Genomic DNA, 14,886 nt, shown 5'->3' with positions numbered 1-14,886 from the left:
CTCCGCCATCGCCTCTGTCGTCGTTCCACTATTATTTGAGATTTAAATTATCGATTCTGTAATTTTTATGGTTTATTTTAACTAACAGACCTAAAAAATATCGATCTTACAATTTTTCAGTTTTCAGATCGAAAAATCTGTAGAAAAAAACGATTTTCTTCTGGAAAAAATAATTTTCTGCAAAAAAACGATTTTCTGTGGAAAAACAGTGTCTGATTATCATATCATTATCACTACATTATCATGTCGTTATCATAATACTGCAGAAAATAAAAAAATTCTATGGGAAATAATGTTTGATTATCATACTGCTATCATAACATTATCATGACGTATTTTGTCATAACACTATATTATCGTAACATTATCATGACGTACTTTATCATAATAGTATATTATCATAACATTATCATGACCTATTTTATCATAATAGTATATTATCATAACATTGTCATGACCTACTTTATCATAATAGTATATTATCATAACATTATCATAACATATTTTATCATAACATTTTATTATACCTTATCATATTATTATCAAACGGTATCATATTATTATCATCAAATTTATCATACTGTTATCATAACATTATTTATCTTTTATCATAACTAAATCATACTATTATCATAATACTATCATGACGTACTTTTATCATAACTATATCGTAATGTTTTTATCATAAACTTATCATAACATTATCACAATATACTTTATCATAACAGTATCAAAAAATATTATCATAACATTATCATGACGTACTTTATCATAACTATATCATAACTTTATCATACTATTATCATAATCTTATCATATTATTATCATAACTGTATAATAATATGATATTGATATGATAACGTTAATGATATAGATATGCTAACATTAGTGATACCGAAATGATAATCAAGCACTTTTCTTGATAAAAAAGCGTTTTTCGCTGCAGTATTATGATAATGATATGATAACGTCATAGTGATAACGATATGATAATCAGACGCTGTTTTCTGCAGAAAATCGTTTTTCATCATAAAATCATTTTTAATGCAGATTTTCAGATCTTAAACTGAACAAATTCAAGAATAATCTTTTAAGATCTGAGAGTTAAAATAATCGTAATAATCACCACGAATTAAGAAAAAAATCGCTAAAATGTGGAAGAACGGCGAATCGACGGCGGAATGAAGACGAAGCGAAGGCGGGGCAACGGCGGAGTAATAATGGATCGTTGAAGGAACAACGACGGTGTGATAAAGAAGAAAAAAATAAATGAAGAAGAAAAAAAATGGAGAAGAAGAAGAAGAAGAAAGAGAGAGAGAGAGAGAGAGAGAGAGAGAGAGAAGAAAATCTCGAAAAAAAAAAGAGTAATATTAAAATGCTTAGAGTAAAAAGTAATAAAAAGTAAGTATTCTTATAATAAAAAAGAATTTTATAGTAAAGAAAAAAAAGTACTAAAAGGGTGAGGTATTTTCTCTATTTTTTTATTTTTGAGGTATATTTTACTATTATTTTAGAAAATAGAGTATATTCCCTAATTTTTTCTATAATTAAAGAGAGCTAGAATCAAATTAAATAATTTTGTTTTTATGAATATTAAATAAACAAAATGTATTACTGAATACCGCCTCTAGTTACTAGACACCGCCCCTCTCAATTACTCTCTCGCTCTTCTAACCAAAACCAAAAAAAATTATCTCAATCTTATTCGAATCTCAAAACCGTAATGACGGATAACACTTGAAATTCGTCGAGAAACAAGTATCAAGAACCGGAAACAAGTATCCAAACTTTTCCTGAGGTAATTTTTATTTTTTCTCATCGATTTAGAAGTGAGATTTAATTTTTTTTTTTTTCGAAAAAAATTATCGACCGACGCCCCTGGATTGCGTCGGTTCAGGCCGGAGACGTCCCTGGTTAACGTCTCCGGTCTAGACTGACGCATACCGACGACGTCGGTCCAGATGGGGAACGTTTCTAGGAAACATTCCCCCTATGGGAAAATGTTTCCCCAGGCGGCGGCGACAAGAAACGTTGCCGCCGCCAGATTTTTTTAAATTATTATATATATTTATTTAATAAGAAAAAATAATTAGTTTAGAATTATTGTTTAATTATTTTTTAATATTAATACAAATGTTAATATTAGTTATATATATTTAGGTTAATTCCATATAAAATCATCACCTTTACATGTTTTTTCATTTTAATCACGTTCTTTAAAAAGTGTCAAATAAAATCACCACCTTTTATTTTTTTTGCAAATCTATCACGAATGTGAAAATTCGGTGTATCTTTGATGATTTGACAACCGGAATCAACAAGAAAAGAGCAAGAGGAATGTATTTTGTGTTAATAGGACATTAGTCAAATTAAAACATTTATTTGGGAGGAAAAAGACATTGAATTTTACTCATCGATGATAGATTTGCAAAAACATGAAAGGTGGTGATTTTATTTGACACTTTTTAAAGGACATGATTAAAATGAAAAAACGTGTAAAGGTGGTGATTTTATATGGAATTAACCCTATATATTTTACATGATCAATTTAAAGTTTTTGGCGGTGACGATATCGATTATAGTAGACAGTTCTATCTTGGAAAAGTGTTTGAAAGTGATGCTGAAGCCATTAACTGGGCAAAACGAATTACTATTCGTATTGGGGTCGAATTGATTATTTCTTCTCACAAAAATGGGGGGACACGAAAGATTCTGAAATGTGCCCGGGATGAGAGGTATAGAGGATCGTTCACAGATTCGGATTCCTCTGCACGGAAGAATACCAAGACAAAAGCGTGTAAATGTGCTTTCAAGATTGTGGTGAAATTGTATGGCAATACATGCACTGTCGCTGTAAAACCTGGGATTACGAGTATGCACAACCATGCCTTAGCTGTCTATCCTGAGGGATATCGTCAGATGAGTGGACTGAGTCCTGCGTTCAAACTGATTGTGCGGGATATGATCGAGTGCAGCACAAGTTAAGCCGTGTGCTATTTCGGCTGCAATGCAAGAGAAAAATCCATCAGACAACCTTGTTAGAAGACAAGTGTACAACTAAAGAGACAATCTGAGGAAGTCTAGTTGTAATAGTAGAGACGTGGTGAGTTAGTTTTCTCATATGGTTTTGGAGAGCAATTATATACATTGGCCGCTTGCTGATCAGGATATAAATATGTTGACTCACATTTTCATTGCGCATCCAGATTCTGTGAAATTACTCTGAGGTTACTACTGGGTTATCGGTATGGATTCCACCTACAAAACCAACAAGTACCACATGCCTTTTTTGAGATTATTGGGATGACTTCATGCAACAAAAACTTCCACATAGCATATGCAATTATGAAAGATGTGACTTAGAGGAGTTGTAGATGGATGTTGGAGAGGCCAAGCTGTCTGCAAACTTGATGTACTCGTTTTTACTCAGACTTATGGCAACTAAGTGACCTAGACTGCCACCTAATAGTACTAGAAATACTTTTTTATACCAACTAGCATATCTCAGTCACTAATAGATGCATAAGATAAAATGTATCGGACCAAAATACCAAGATTTATAAACATAATTAACTCTTTTAATATGCTATTTTATTAATTTAATCTATTTATCGGTATATCCCAAATATAAAAATTATATTATACAAGTAACGACATATATAATTTTCAAATTACAGTACAACGGTCAAAATATAGAAATAACTAGGAAGCTTGAAATACATGAAAAGTTAAGTGGACTCCTATTGGACTCAGTAAAATCTTTAATTTTTTTTGAATTCAAAAAAATCTCCAATGATGCGAATTTCTTTTAAAATTTTGAGATTCTAATTTTATTTTATTATAAATTCATTAAATCTCATTAAATCGAATATGAAACAGTGACATTTGTATGAAATTCGGGATAATTCAAAAATTAAACACAATGACCTGACATGGAACAGACAACATGTTGACTGATTCGCAAATCTTACTTACGAAAATGAAAATAAATTATTAACTGTTTCGCTAATTAAGTGCAGTCTTCAATCAATCTTTGATCAAACTTCACCCATCACCCGCAAAGTCACATCATCCGATTCAATCACCATCCGATAACTCCTTCGTAAAAAAAAAGATAGCAACCTTTCACAAACAAAGGACAACAAACCTTTCACAAATAAAGGACAAAATAAAACATTTAGAAAAAAGACAAATAATGAAAAATAAATAAATCTAATATAGCTCATAAACGATTCCATTTTATTGTTGATGATCTTCAATTTATCTTCGCTTATTGGTAATTGAATTGCGCTTCGTTGATAAATCTCAATCCGTCAAGAAAAAATGAAAAAGAGTTGGATATTTATTATATCTATGAAATTACAATAACATGTATAAAGAGATGGCTACCGTCAACATCAAAATTAAACCATTGACGGTTGCCGAAGAAAAAATAAAAAGAAAATTCTAGACGGCTAGGGTTTATTTTGAGATTTTAATTGATTCAATGAAAATTTTGAGATTTTTTTATGGATTTAATAAGATCCAAAATGATTGGCATATTTCCAACTTGATTATCATATCAAGCGACACAACATAAACAAATTAACGGAGCTAGAAAAAACTCAGAGCATGAACAACAAATTTCTTAAAAAATATTATGAACCAATAAAATACAAAATTTTCCGAAAAATAAAAATAAAATAAAAATTAGAATTTTGGATGGGATCAAAGAGACAGACCATAGTCCAAGAAGAGAGATGTAAGCCAAAACACATACTAAAGTCTTCATATTCTATGTTTTTTTGTTTACTTGGTCTCTCTCTGATTTTTTTTTTTTACTTCGGTTCTCTACTTACAAAAATAAGTCAAAAATTTCTAAATGGACGGAACTTGAAAAGTCAGACTCACTTGCCGTTAGTTAACAGTACTAAATCAAAATAATTAACAAAATATATTATAACATCCCTCTACTTTAAATATATTTCATTCTTCACTTTTTATTTACTTCGTCATTCTTCGCATGTCGTTTCTATTTTTTTATTTTCATATATAATTTTGTCGAAGACTCTTCATTTTAAATTTCATTACATTTGTTATGTCTCTTAAAAATTTGGTTTGATTATATATATATATATATATATATATATATATATATATATATATATATATATATATTATGATTTCTCAAACTTTTAATGCTTAAAAATAAATATTTTAGTGGACAATTTATATTATATTAGATGTAACATTTTTGCACGGATTAGGAAAAAATACCCCTTGTGTGTGCGCAAGGAGGGCCTATGGCATGTTTGCCCCGTGCCTAGAAGCAGTATATGGAACATTTCTCATAATCAGTAGAAAATGACTCTGCAACGAGTGCCCCAAAGCGGTTAGTCGGAAAGGTTTTAAAATTGGTGGAAAACATATAGTATATCCGTTTGCCGAGTGTCCCTATCAATTAAAGTTTAATGAAATACTAAAAATTCAAGAAAATAAAAATTTGTCGAGGATAATTATAGAATAATATTATATTTTTTTTAGATAAATAGAATAATATTATATTTTAATATGATATAGTTAAAAAAATTATTTTAATTTCAAATATATATAGACCACACCATATAAAATTTCTGAATCCGCCACCGGACGAATGGAACTTACTCTCCACGTCTTTTCCAATCTAGGAATGTTTTAGTGCTATTTTTGATAATAGAGGGACGAAATAAAATCGGATATAGACAAAATAAACAAACAAATGTCAAATAAAGGGACCTCAAAATTGATTTTGCCTTAATGTAATAATTTACCCCATTATGAGCCACACATAATGCAATACTAGCATTGATAAAACTATATTAAAACCTATCAAAATCGTGTACCAAAAACAATATCATTTGTGAATCACACATTAATTAAAAATGAGAAAAATGACATCGTGGTGACAAGTACACCTTATAAATCAGTTGTCATTAAGGAGCAGAATCACTAGCAATGGAAGGAAACTGATTTATTTATATGATTCTTCTGATATAAAAGAAGATGATTTTATAACCAAATCTTACTAAATCATGTGTAGTGGTATTTATCAATTTATTCGTTGAATTTTCAATGATTCTGAATCTTTATACATGTAAGACAATCTTGTTTTATGTGTTGAAAGTCTAATGATGAGGTATATAATACAATATAATATTTTTTTATTTACTATAAATATTATAATATAGGTAAATAGATGTAGTCTTTGCGGAGGTATGAATTCAAAATTTGAAATTTCTATAAATTGTCAAAAAAATGAATAGCGTGCCGGAGTATATGTTTTTATAAAATTATAAAATATAATTTAACATAAATAATCAAAAATTAATTATCACATATACACGCGCGTGCACATATATATATATATAATGATTAATTTCAAATTTATTTTTTTGAGATTTTTTTTATTTTGATTCAAATATATATATATATATATATATATATATATATATATATATATATTTGAATCAAAATAAAAAAAATCTCAAAAAAATAAATTTGAAATTAATCATTAAAACAAAACAAAATAAAAGTTTAATAATAAAAATAAAATAACCCAAAAAAGTGGCGTCACAGATTTAATTATTCCTCATGACTTGAATGTGTCCTAATTTTTTTTTGAAATTTGCAGCACCACATGCATTTGGGTTTTTCTATTAATTTTGAATGTCAAATAAATATATATTCCAATAACAGGCAAAAAAAAGTTTATATTGAAATATGCAAAAACAATTATATTGAAAAAGAAGTTACCGTATTGATCACCAGCTAGCTGGAACTCCAGCGCAGATCTACAAGCTTAATTATTTTGGATTCGAAGGGTTTAGGAATGGTAATTGGAAGGGAATCTTATGCTGGATTATTAAATACCGTCCCTTGTTACTACCTACCGTTCCTACACTTTACCCTTTTTGCCCTTTTCCCTATTTCTATACAAGATTAAAACCTCTCAATCCATTCAAACTAAAATCATATTCTACGTGGCTGTCCCCCTTCAAGGGACTGTTTCCGGCTGCGACCGAAAACGTCGCAGCCGGGTTTTTTTGTTAAAAAAAATATAGAATTAATATTTTTTTGTAATTTTAGTTATTTTAGAAACTTAATCGATTTAATATTTATTGAATATTAGTAGTATGGCTTAATATTTTTCGTACGGCTGAATCAGAATCTTTGACTAAAAAAGACCGATCGCTAAAATTAATTTCTTCACCGCCCAAATTTTCTAAATGAATCTAAACAACATAAATAATTACGTTTACAATTCGTCGGATAATAATTATCGACGTTCGAAAATAAATTTTTCCGATTTTTCCAAAAAAAAAGACATTTTCTTTTTTCTTTTTTTAATTTTTCCGAAGACGTCCCGGAGGGACATCCCTCCACAAGGTCGGGGACGTCCCTCCAGGAGGGACGTTGAAGTCCCTCCAAAAGGGACGTCCAACGTCCCTCCATATGGAGGGACGTCCCATATACGTCCCTCTTGGAGGGACTTCAACGTCCCTCCTTATGGAGGGACTTCCCATATGGGAAGTCCTTTCTTGTGGAGGAATGTCCCTCCGGGACGTTCCCGGAAAAATTTAAAAAATAAAATAAAAAATATTTTTTTTGGAAAAGCCGGAAAATGTTATTTTCGAATGTCGCTAATTATTTGTCACGACCCATTTTCATGAATCGTGACCGGCGCTAGGGTATGGGTATGGCTGTACAAAAACCCGTAGCTAGCCTTGCGGATAACCAATTTATAACATTTAAAACAATGTACCTGCAGAAAACCACATGCTCGGGGGCAACTGAGACTTCAGCCTAATCTAGCAGTACAGATAAACAGCATTTATTGAAAGTATACTTATTTAAAATTATGACTCCAACAGTATGGCAATATAATATAAATACCATAATTACTGTAATCATGCCAAAGCTGATAAAATCATAGTTGAACTATATCAACAAACAAAAGTCTAAAAATATAAGTATAAGACTAAAACATAAATAATCCAATACTACTACTGCGGTCTAAGAGTTAAAATAGTTCGACTCTCTTATTCTGAAATAAATAAAGAACCTCCGTGAATGAAGAAACGGAGATTGACAAATGCTCAAATCATAAACCTGGAAAATTTGGGAAAACAACGGGGTCAGATTTACTGAGTAGAGTTTATATAACCATTTACATTTATTAAGTAGAAAACCTTTAAAAACGTTTAATAAAACAATTTCATTATGGATTATCAATGAAACCCTAAACCACAATTCTAAATCCATTGTCGTGTCGGTGAGACGTATCTCAATAACCGATCCCCGACTATCACTTAATAAAATAGTGAGCTCAGGAGATGTATCTTCCACCGGTGCCCTCACTAAGGTGAGACGTATCTCAAACCTACCTCAATACCATAATCATTACCGGTGCGCACGCAGTCCCGATAATGCTCATCGAGTAGCACGTTCCAAATCAAATCCACAATGCCGAAAAACAGTTCGAAAGCTGTTTATACATATAAATATACAAAATACAACATTTGCTTAATAAAGACGTAAATAGAGATATAAACTCACTGCTTGCTATTCCACGTGAAACTTGACAAGCAATCTAACTCTGGTTCGCCTCTGAAGTACGAACAATCGACGGGTCTAAATAAAATATTAAAATTAAAATTAAAATCAGACCCTAACTCTAAAGAGTACTAGACACCACATAGGAATAGCACAACACAATACCAAGTCACATTTAATAACATCTATATTAAATGCATTCCAAAAATAACCCAAGTTATTGAGTACAAATCATATAAATATATTTAAAATAATTCGTAAAATAATCTAAATAAACCCAACTTAAAATCAATATCAGCGAGTCAGCCGAGTTATTAAAAACTACCAAGCTTCTTCCCACTTGCTGGGCGACCAAAGTCTAACCCTGTCCAAAAGTTTATTAAATTTATAAACCCGAGTTTATAAATTAAAATACTTGATAAAATAATTATCCTATTTTTAAAATAGAATTTAATAACTTCAAATCCAAGTAACCCAAGTTACAACTAAAACTTAACCATTTTAAGTTTATAAAAGTTTAGGGATAAAACTGTATTTTAGCCAATTTGATTTTCGAAATCAAATTTAACTACTCGTTTTCAATTTACTAAATTATAAATCAAAAAAAAGTCTAAAAGTTATCCTATAGATAAAACGTAATTTGAATAAATCTTTTAAAAATTTTAGGGTCTAAACTACAAATTAGCCAAATTGACATTTCAATTATAATTAAATATAATTACCCGAGTAATTATATTAATTTAAGTTATAAAATATTTAGCATATTCAATATTGTCTATTTAAAATCAAATGAGTTCAAGTCATTATCAAAACAATATTAATAGGTAAAACTAACTTGAAGTATTTACTTGATTTAAATACAACAAATTAGGTGATCATTATGGCCTTTAAACCATCTCTTTCATTCAAATTAGAATCAATATTCATGTTCTTGCCGCCCATCAAAATTTTAAACAGTAGAATGTAAACCCTTAATCAAAAACCCATAACTAAATAAAGCAAACACCTAATAATTAAACAAGGCCCAATAGAAATGCATACAATATTCCCACCATGCAAACTCATACTCATGTTAAGCCTAATTGAGAAAACCAACTAATTTAGTGATCTAAATGCACAATTTACCATTATCTTCACAAATTAGACAAAACCCACATTATTGCCATGGATGAAGCATCCCGCCAACAAGATTTAAACAAATTGATTATCAAAATCATAACCACAACCATAAGCAATCTAATGGCCTTCTAACCTAAACATAACTAACACAAGGACAAGAAATCATACGGCCAAAATAATAACAAGATCAGCAGCCAGCAATTGATGAAAAGCGACCCACAACAGGCAATAAAATCACAGAGATGATGGGAAAACAAGAACATACCGGTTAGTAACGATGAACGATTAAGAACGTCCAAGAGGTTGAGAACGAAAAGAACAAGGCGATGACAACACGATCTCACAATTACGAGATATACGCAGTGAATGAGAGGGAGATTTGTAAGAGTAAGGTTTCTTGATTTTTGAGGGAAATAAAGTTGGCTAGGGATTGCAAATAGTTATGGAACAATAGGGTTGAATAAAAAGAATGAAAAGAAGAAAAGAGACGTGTAACATGTTATAAGTAATATGGAAAAAGAATGAAACGCAACACAGTACTCTTAATCAAATATAAGAACAATGCATGGGCTTGGTGCATGAGATTTCATGGCTTAATGCATGAAATTATGTGGGCTTAATGCATGGGCCAAAGTCAAAGAACAATTTGATCAAAAGAAATATAGGCTAACCAATTAATTTATTCAACCCACGAATCGAACCATGAACTCGTATGCGACTCTAAATTATAACCGAAAACTCATCGGAAAGAAAAAAAAATAAAAAAAATACGGGGTATTACATTATTATCTGACAAATTATAATTGTTGTCCGTCATTTTAATCAAAAATTTTTGGTTTTGGTTTTGCTAAAAGGGCGAAAATGTCTTTTGCAGGGGCGGTGTTAAGTAAAATGAGGCGGCGAATCGTAAAAGCCATCTTATGTCTGTGTTGATCACTATTATATCCGGTTGGAGGAATGACTCCATTAAAAATATTTTTCCGGCATTTTAGAAAACACGCAACTTTTCAAACATACACTATTATATATTATAATTCAATCGGAATTTATTACAATAAGTTGAACAGCTGTAAACAGAAAGACAAACTTCCCAATATCCAACTACTTGCAGCTCTATAGGTATGGCTGACATTGACTTCCGGAATTATTGTTGAAGTCCGACCTCGTACTTGATAACCTGAAAGGTGATATTGGGGAGGGTCAGAAATATAAATATTTCTGAATGAGTGTACATATTTACAATTGAATATTCAAAGCATATATATAAACATTTGTACATATAAAATATTAACAATTACTGGATCCAAATGAAACCCTACAAGGTAGACTATTGTATGGGTCTCAATCTACACAACATGGGCCTAAGACCGTGAATTGAATCATTGCCGTCTAAGCCGGGTGTCTGGACCGTAACCGTGAAAGTACCATCACAGTGTTATCTGTGACCGTAACCGTTCAGCCGTATCAAACTATTAAGTCAAGATCGCTAGCACTTCCAACGCCCAATGACTTAACTGACCTCTATATCAAACACAGTAGTGTACTACTGGTGATCACACAGTCCTATTGACAACCAATAGGAAGTTTGTTCCAATGGTGTAATTATACTAGTGCGATTTGTTATTTAAAAAAAGTATAAATATAAATATTTAAAAGTAAAAACCACAAAGTAAACTTACAAAACCGATGTCCCCCTAAACGTATGCACCAAGCAACTGTCAGTCAAACACGCTGTTGTTTGGCTCGCTAGATTGACTACTCGTCGGATCTAATTAGAATTCAAATATCAAAACAATATCAGACATTGAATTCCTAACTCTAATCCTATCGAATAAACGATAGACTCAAACAGCTAATGTACATAGACGACTCTATAAACAAACACATAGTCAATCTCAACATCGAACTACTCGTTCAATTTATAATACCGTTCGTGGATTTACGTATGGATTTATTAAAACATCGTGTCGTTTTAATAAACTGACTATCCTCAAACGTCTAGGTTCTTTCATACCTTTTAAACGTCCTATTTTACATTTTAAAACTCAATCGAATCACGATTAATTACACGACTCGAAACTTTCTAATAATCGAGTTTCTGCATCGCGTTAGGGCCCCGAAAAGCTCACGAAAAAATATCATCGGAAGAAGACTGCACGATCGTGCAAAAGCACATTGCACGCTCGTGTAATGTGCTACACGGTCGTGCAACTTCAGTGCTGCACGTTCTTGCAACTCCTATGCTGCACGGTCGTGCAGCCTTGCTGCACATTCGTGCAACCAACTGGATGTACGACGTGAAGCCTCGGGGTAGCTCGCCGAGCTGATTTCCGATGTGCTCATTCCACTCTGAATACTAACATACAATCCAAAGAATCCAATTTCGCAATTTAAACGTTAAACCGATACGAATTCGATCGATTCAATACGGTCGATGTTATAACTTTAAATATAATTTGTAATATCCCGTATTTTTCTCGTTATGTTTTTGACTTGATTTCGGATTGGTTCTTGCATCGAGACAACTTAATTGAACCTTTTTTTGTATCTTATATGTTTCACATGTATCGTGTGAGTATTAGATATTGATTCGATTCATTTTCGGGTATTTATTGAAGTTGTTTTCCCATGTTTTCCAAAAATGTCATGTGTTAGTAAAACGTTGCTATCTCACAATTGAACGGTCGGATCGAGCTCATATTTCGATATGGTGTTCCTAATAGGATTTACTAAATTCTGGTCGGTTGGATTGTTATTTGAAGGTTTCTAACTCTAAAAATACCTTTTAAACCGTGGGCTTTAATTGCAGCCCAAGTAAAGCCCGCATGAGTCTATAAATAGACCCCTTAAGTTGCAAACCCTAGCCTCCATTAGATCTGAGTTGGTTTGGTATTTTGAAATTATGTATTATATACTACTGATCTAAATAAGTTTGGGAGTTTATATCATAAATATTTTGGTACGTGTTGGCTTAGTTTGCAAACTAGCTAGTTTTACGCTAAAATGCTTTGATTTCGGATTCGATGCTTTTTAATGACTTAAGATCTGAATTACTTTCATATTATTGATTATGGCATGTATATGAACTGACCTAAGGTGTTTTGGTTTGACGATTCATGTTTGGTCTCGTTTTGGGTATGTGCCATGAATTCTTAATTGGCTTGATGTTATGAAAACTATGTTAATTGATTCCAAATGTTTTGCTATGGCATGTGTTATATAAAATGTGAATATTAAGCATGCTAGGGCTATTGTATATTGGTGTTTGGCTTATTTGGTTGTGTTTGTCCTTTGGGGACTTTTATCAAACACTTTATAATCATGATGCTATACTTGGGTTTTAATGTTTAATTTGAGTTCTCTTATTTCTCTAAATTGAGATTTTGGTATATTTAAATTATTCCGGACTTTAAAAGAATTGTTTTATTTTGGTTGGATGTTTGGTTTGGGTTAGACTCGGGTCGCCCAATTTGTGAGTATAGGCTTGGCAGTTGTGATAACTCGGCTAGCTCACCACCACTACTAGAAATCAATGAGCGACGGATTACCGACGGACTCAGTCCGTCGGTGGATTTCTAGTCGCAAATTTTTTTACCGACAAGAAAAAAAAATTAGCGACGGATTTTAGCACCCACTCGCGATAGACCACACACTGTCACCCACCAACAATTCTCGCAAACTACTCAACTTCCCAGTAGGTCACCCATCATTGAATTGCTCCCATTGAAATCTTTTTAACTTTGAAGTTCCCCCGCGCGCAGCTCCATATTAACCAACATAAACTCTTGTTACATAAGTATGTATATTATATTTATATATAACTAAAAGGAACAAATATTTACTCTCGTAATTTACTCCTGCATTATAAAATAACTATTTTTTCATACTAATTATTTTTTAAATAAATAATTAACAAATAACTTTTTTAATAAAAACAATAAATTAATCATTTTTTAATAATTAATTATTTTTAATAAATAATTATTTTTTAATTGGTATTTTTTTAATAAAATAGGACTTTTAGCGACAGATAGTTTAATCCGTCGCTAAAAGTGATACATTAGCGACGGATTAAACTATCTGTCGCTAATTGATATACTTTTAGCGACGGATTCAAAAATCCGTAGCTAAAAGCGCAATTTTGAATCCCGCCAGTTTAGCGACGAAATTTCCGTCGTTAAATTTGGCGGGATGAATCCCACCAATTTTTATCAGGATTTAGCGAGGGATATAAAATCCGTCGCTAAATTCGTTGGTAATCTTCATTTTAGCGACGGATTCCATCGCGATTAAGCAGTTTTCTAGTAGTGCATTTTTGTTTAAACTAGGTTTTATGATTTTTACTAAGTTATTGAAATGGTTTTCCGAATTATGTTTTAAACAAGAGAATTCAATTTGACTTGACTATCGTATGACTTTGGTTAAGTTGAGTATGTATGATTACTCTACTTTGGTTTATGTTTTGGCATTTTGGCTAAATATGTGTAGTTACATATTGATGGTGTGTACTCTGGATTGGTTGATATCTGTGCTAGTCCTATTTGTTGTCTAGTACTCTCTAGAGTTAGGGGATGATATTAATTATGTTTTATGCCTTATTTTTAGACCCGTCGACTGCTCGTGCTTCGGAGTCGAAACAAGTTTAGTTGCTTGCCAGGTTTTTCACGTGGATTTGCAAGCTGTGAGTTTATATCGCTATTTACCGCTTTATTAAGTAAATTGTATTTTTGCATATATATATATTGTACAAACAGCTTTCGAACTGTTTTTCGACATTATGGATCTGAATTGGAATGGACTACTCGATGGGCATCATCGAGACTGCGTGGGCCCCGATATATGATCATATGGTATTTGAGGTAGGTCAGAGACATGCCTCACCTAGTGAGGGCGCCGGCGGAAGATACGTCTCCTGGGACTCACGTGTTTATTTGAGTGACTGTCGGGGATCGGTTATGAAGATACGTCTTACCGACACGACAACTGGATTTAGATTGTTTTGTGGTTTAGGGTTTCAATGCTTATCCATAATGATAAATTGCTTTATAAATGTTTAAAGGTTTTTAAAGGTTTTAACTTAATAAATGTAAATAGTTGTATGAACTCATCTCAGTATATCTGACCCCGTTGTTTTCCCAATTTTCCCAGGGTTATGATTTTGAGAGAGTCAGTTGATCTCCGTTCTTTACTTTCCTC

The sequence above is a fragment of the Mercurialis annua genome, linkage group LG8 (assembly GCF_937616625.2).
Source record: "Mercurialis annua linkage group LG8, ddMerAnnu1.2, whole genome shotgun sequence".
Lineage (NCBI taxonomy): Eukaryota > Viridiplantae > Streptophyta > Magnoliopsida > Malpighiales > Euphorbiaceae > Mercurialis > Mercurialis annua.
This window is presented reverse-complemented; position numbering follows the sequence as displayed.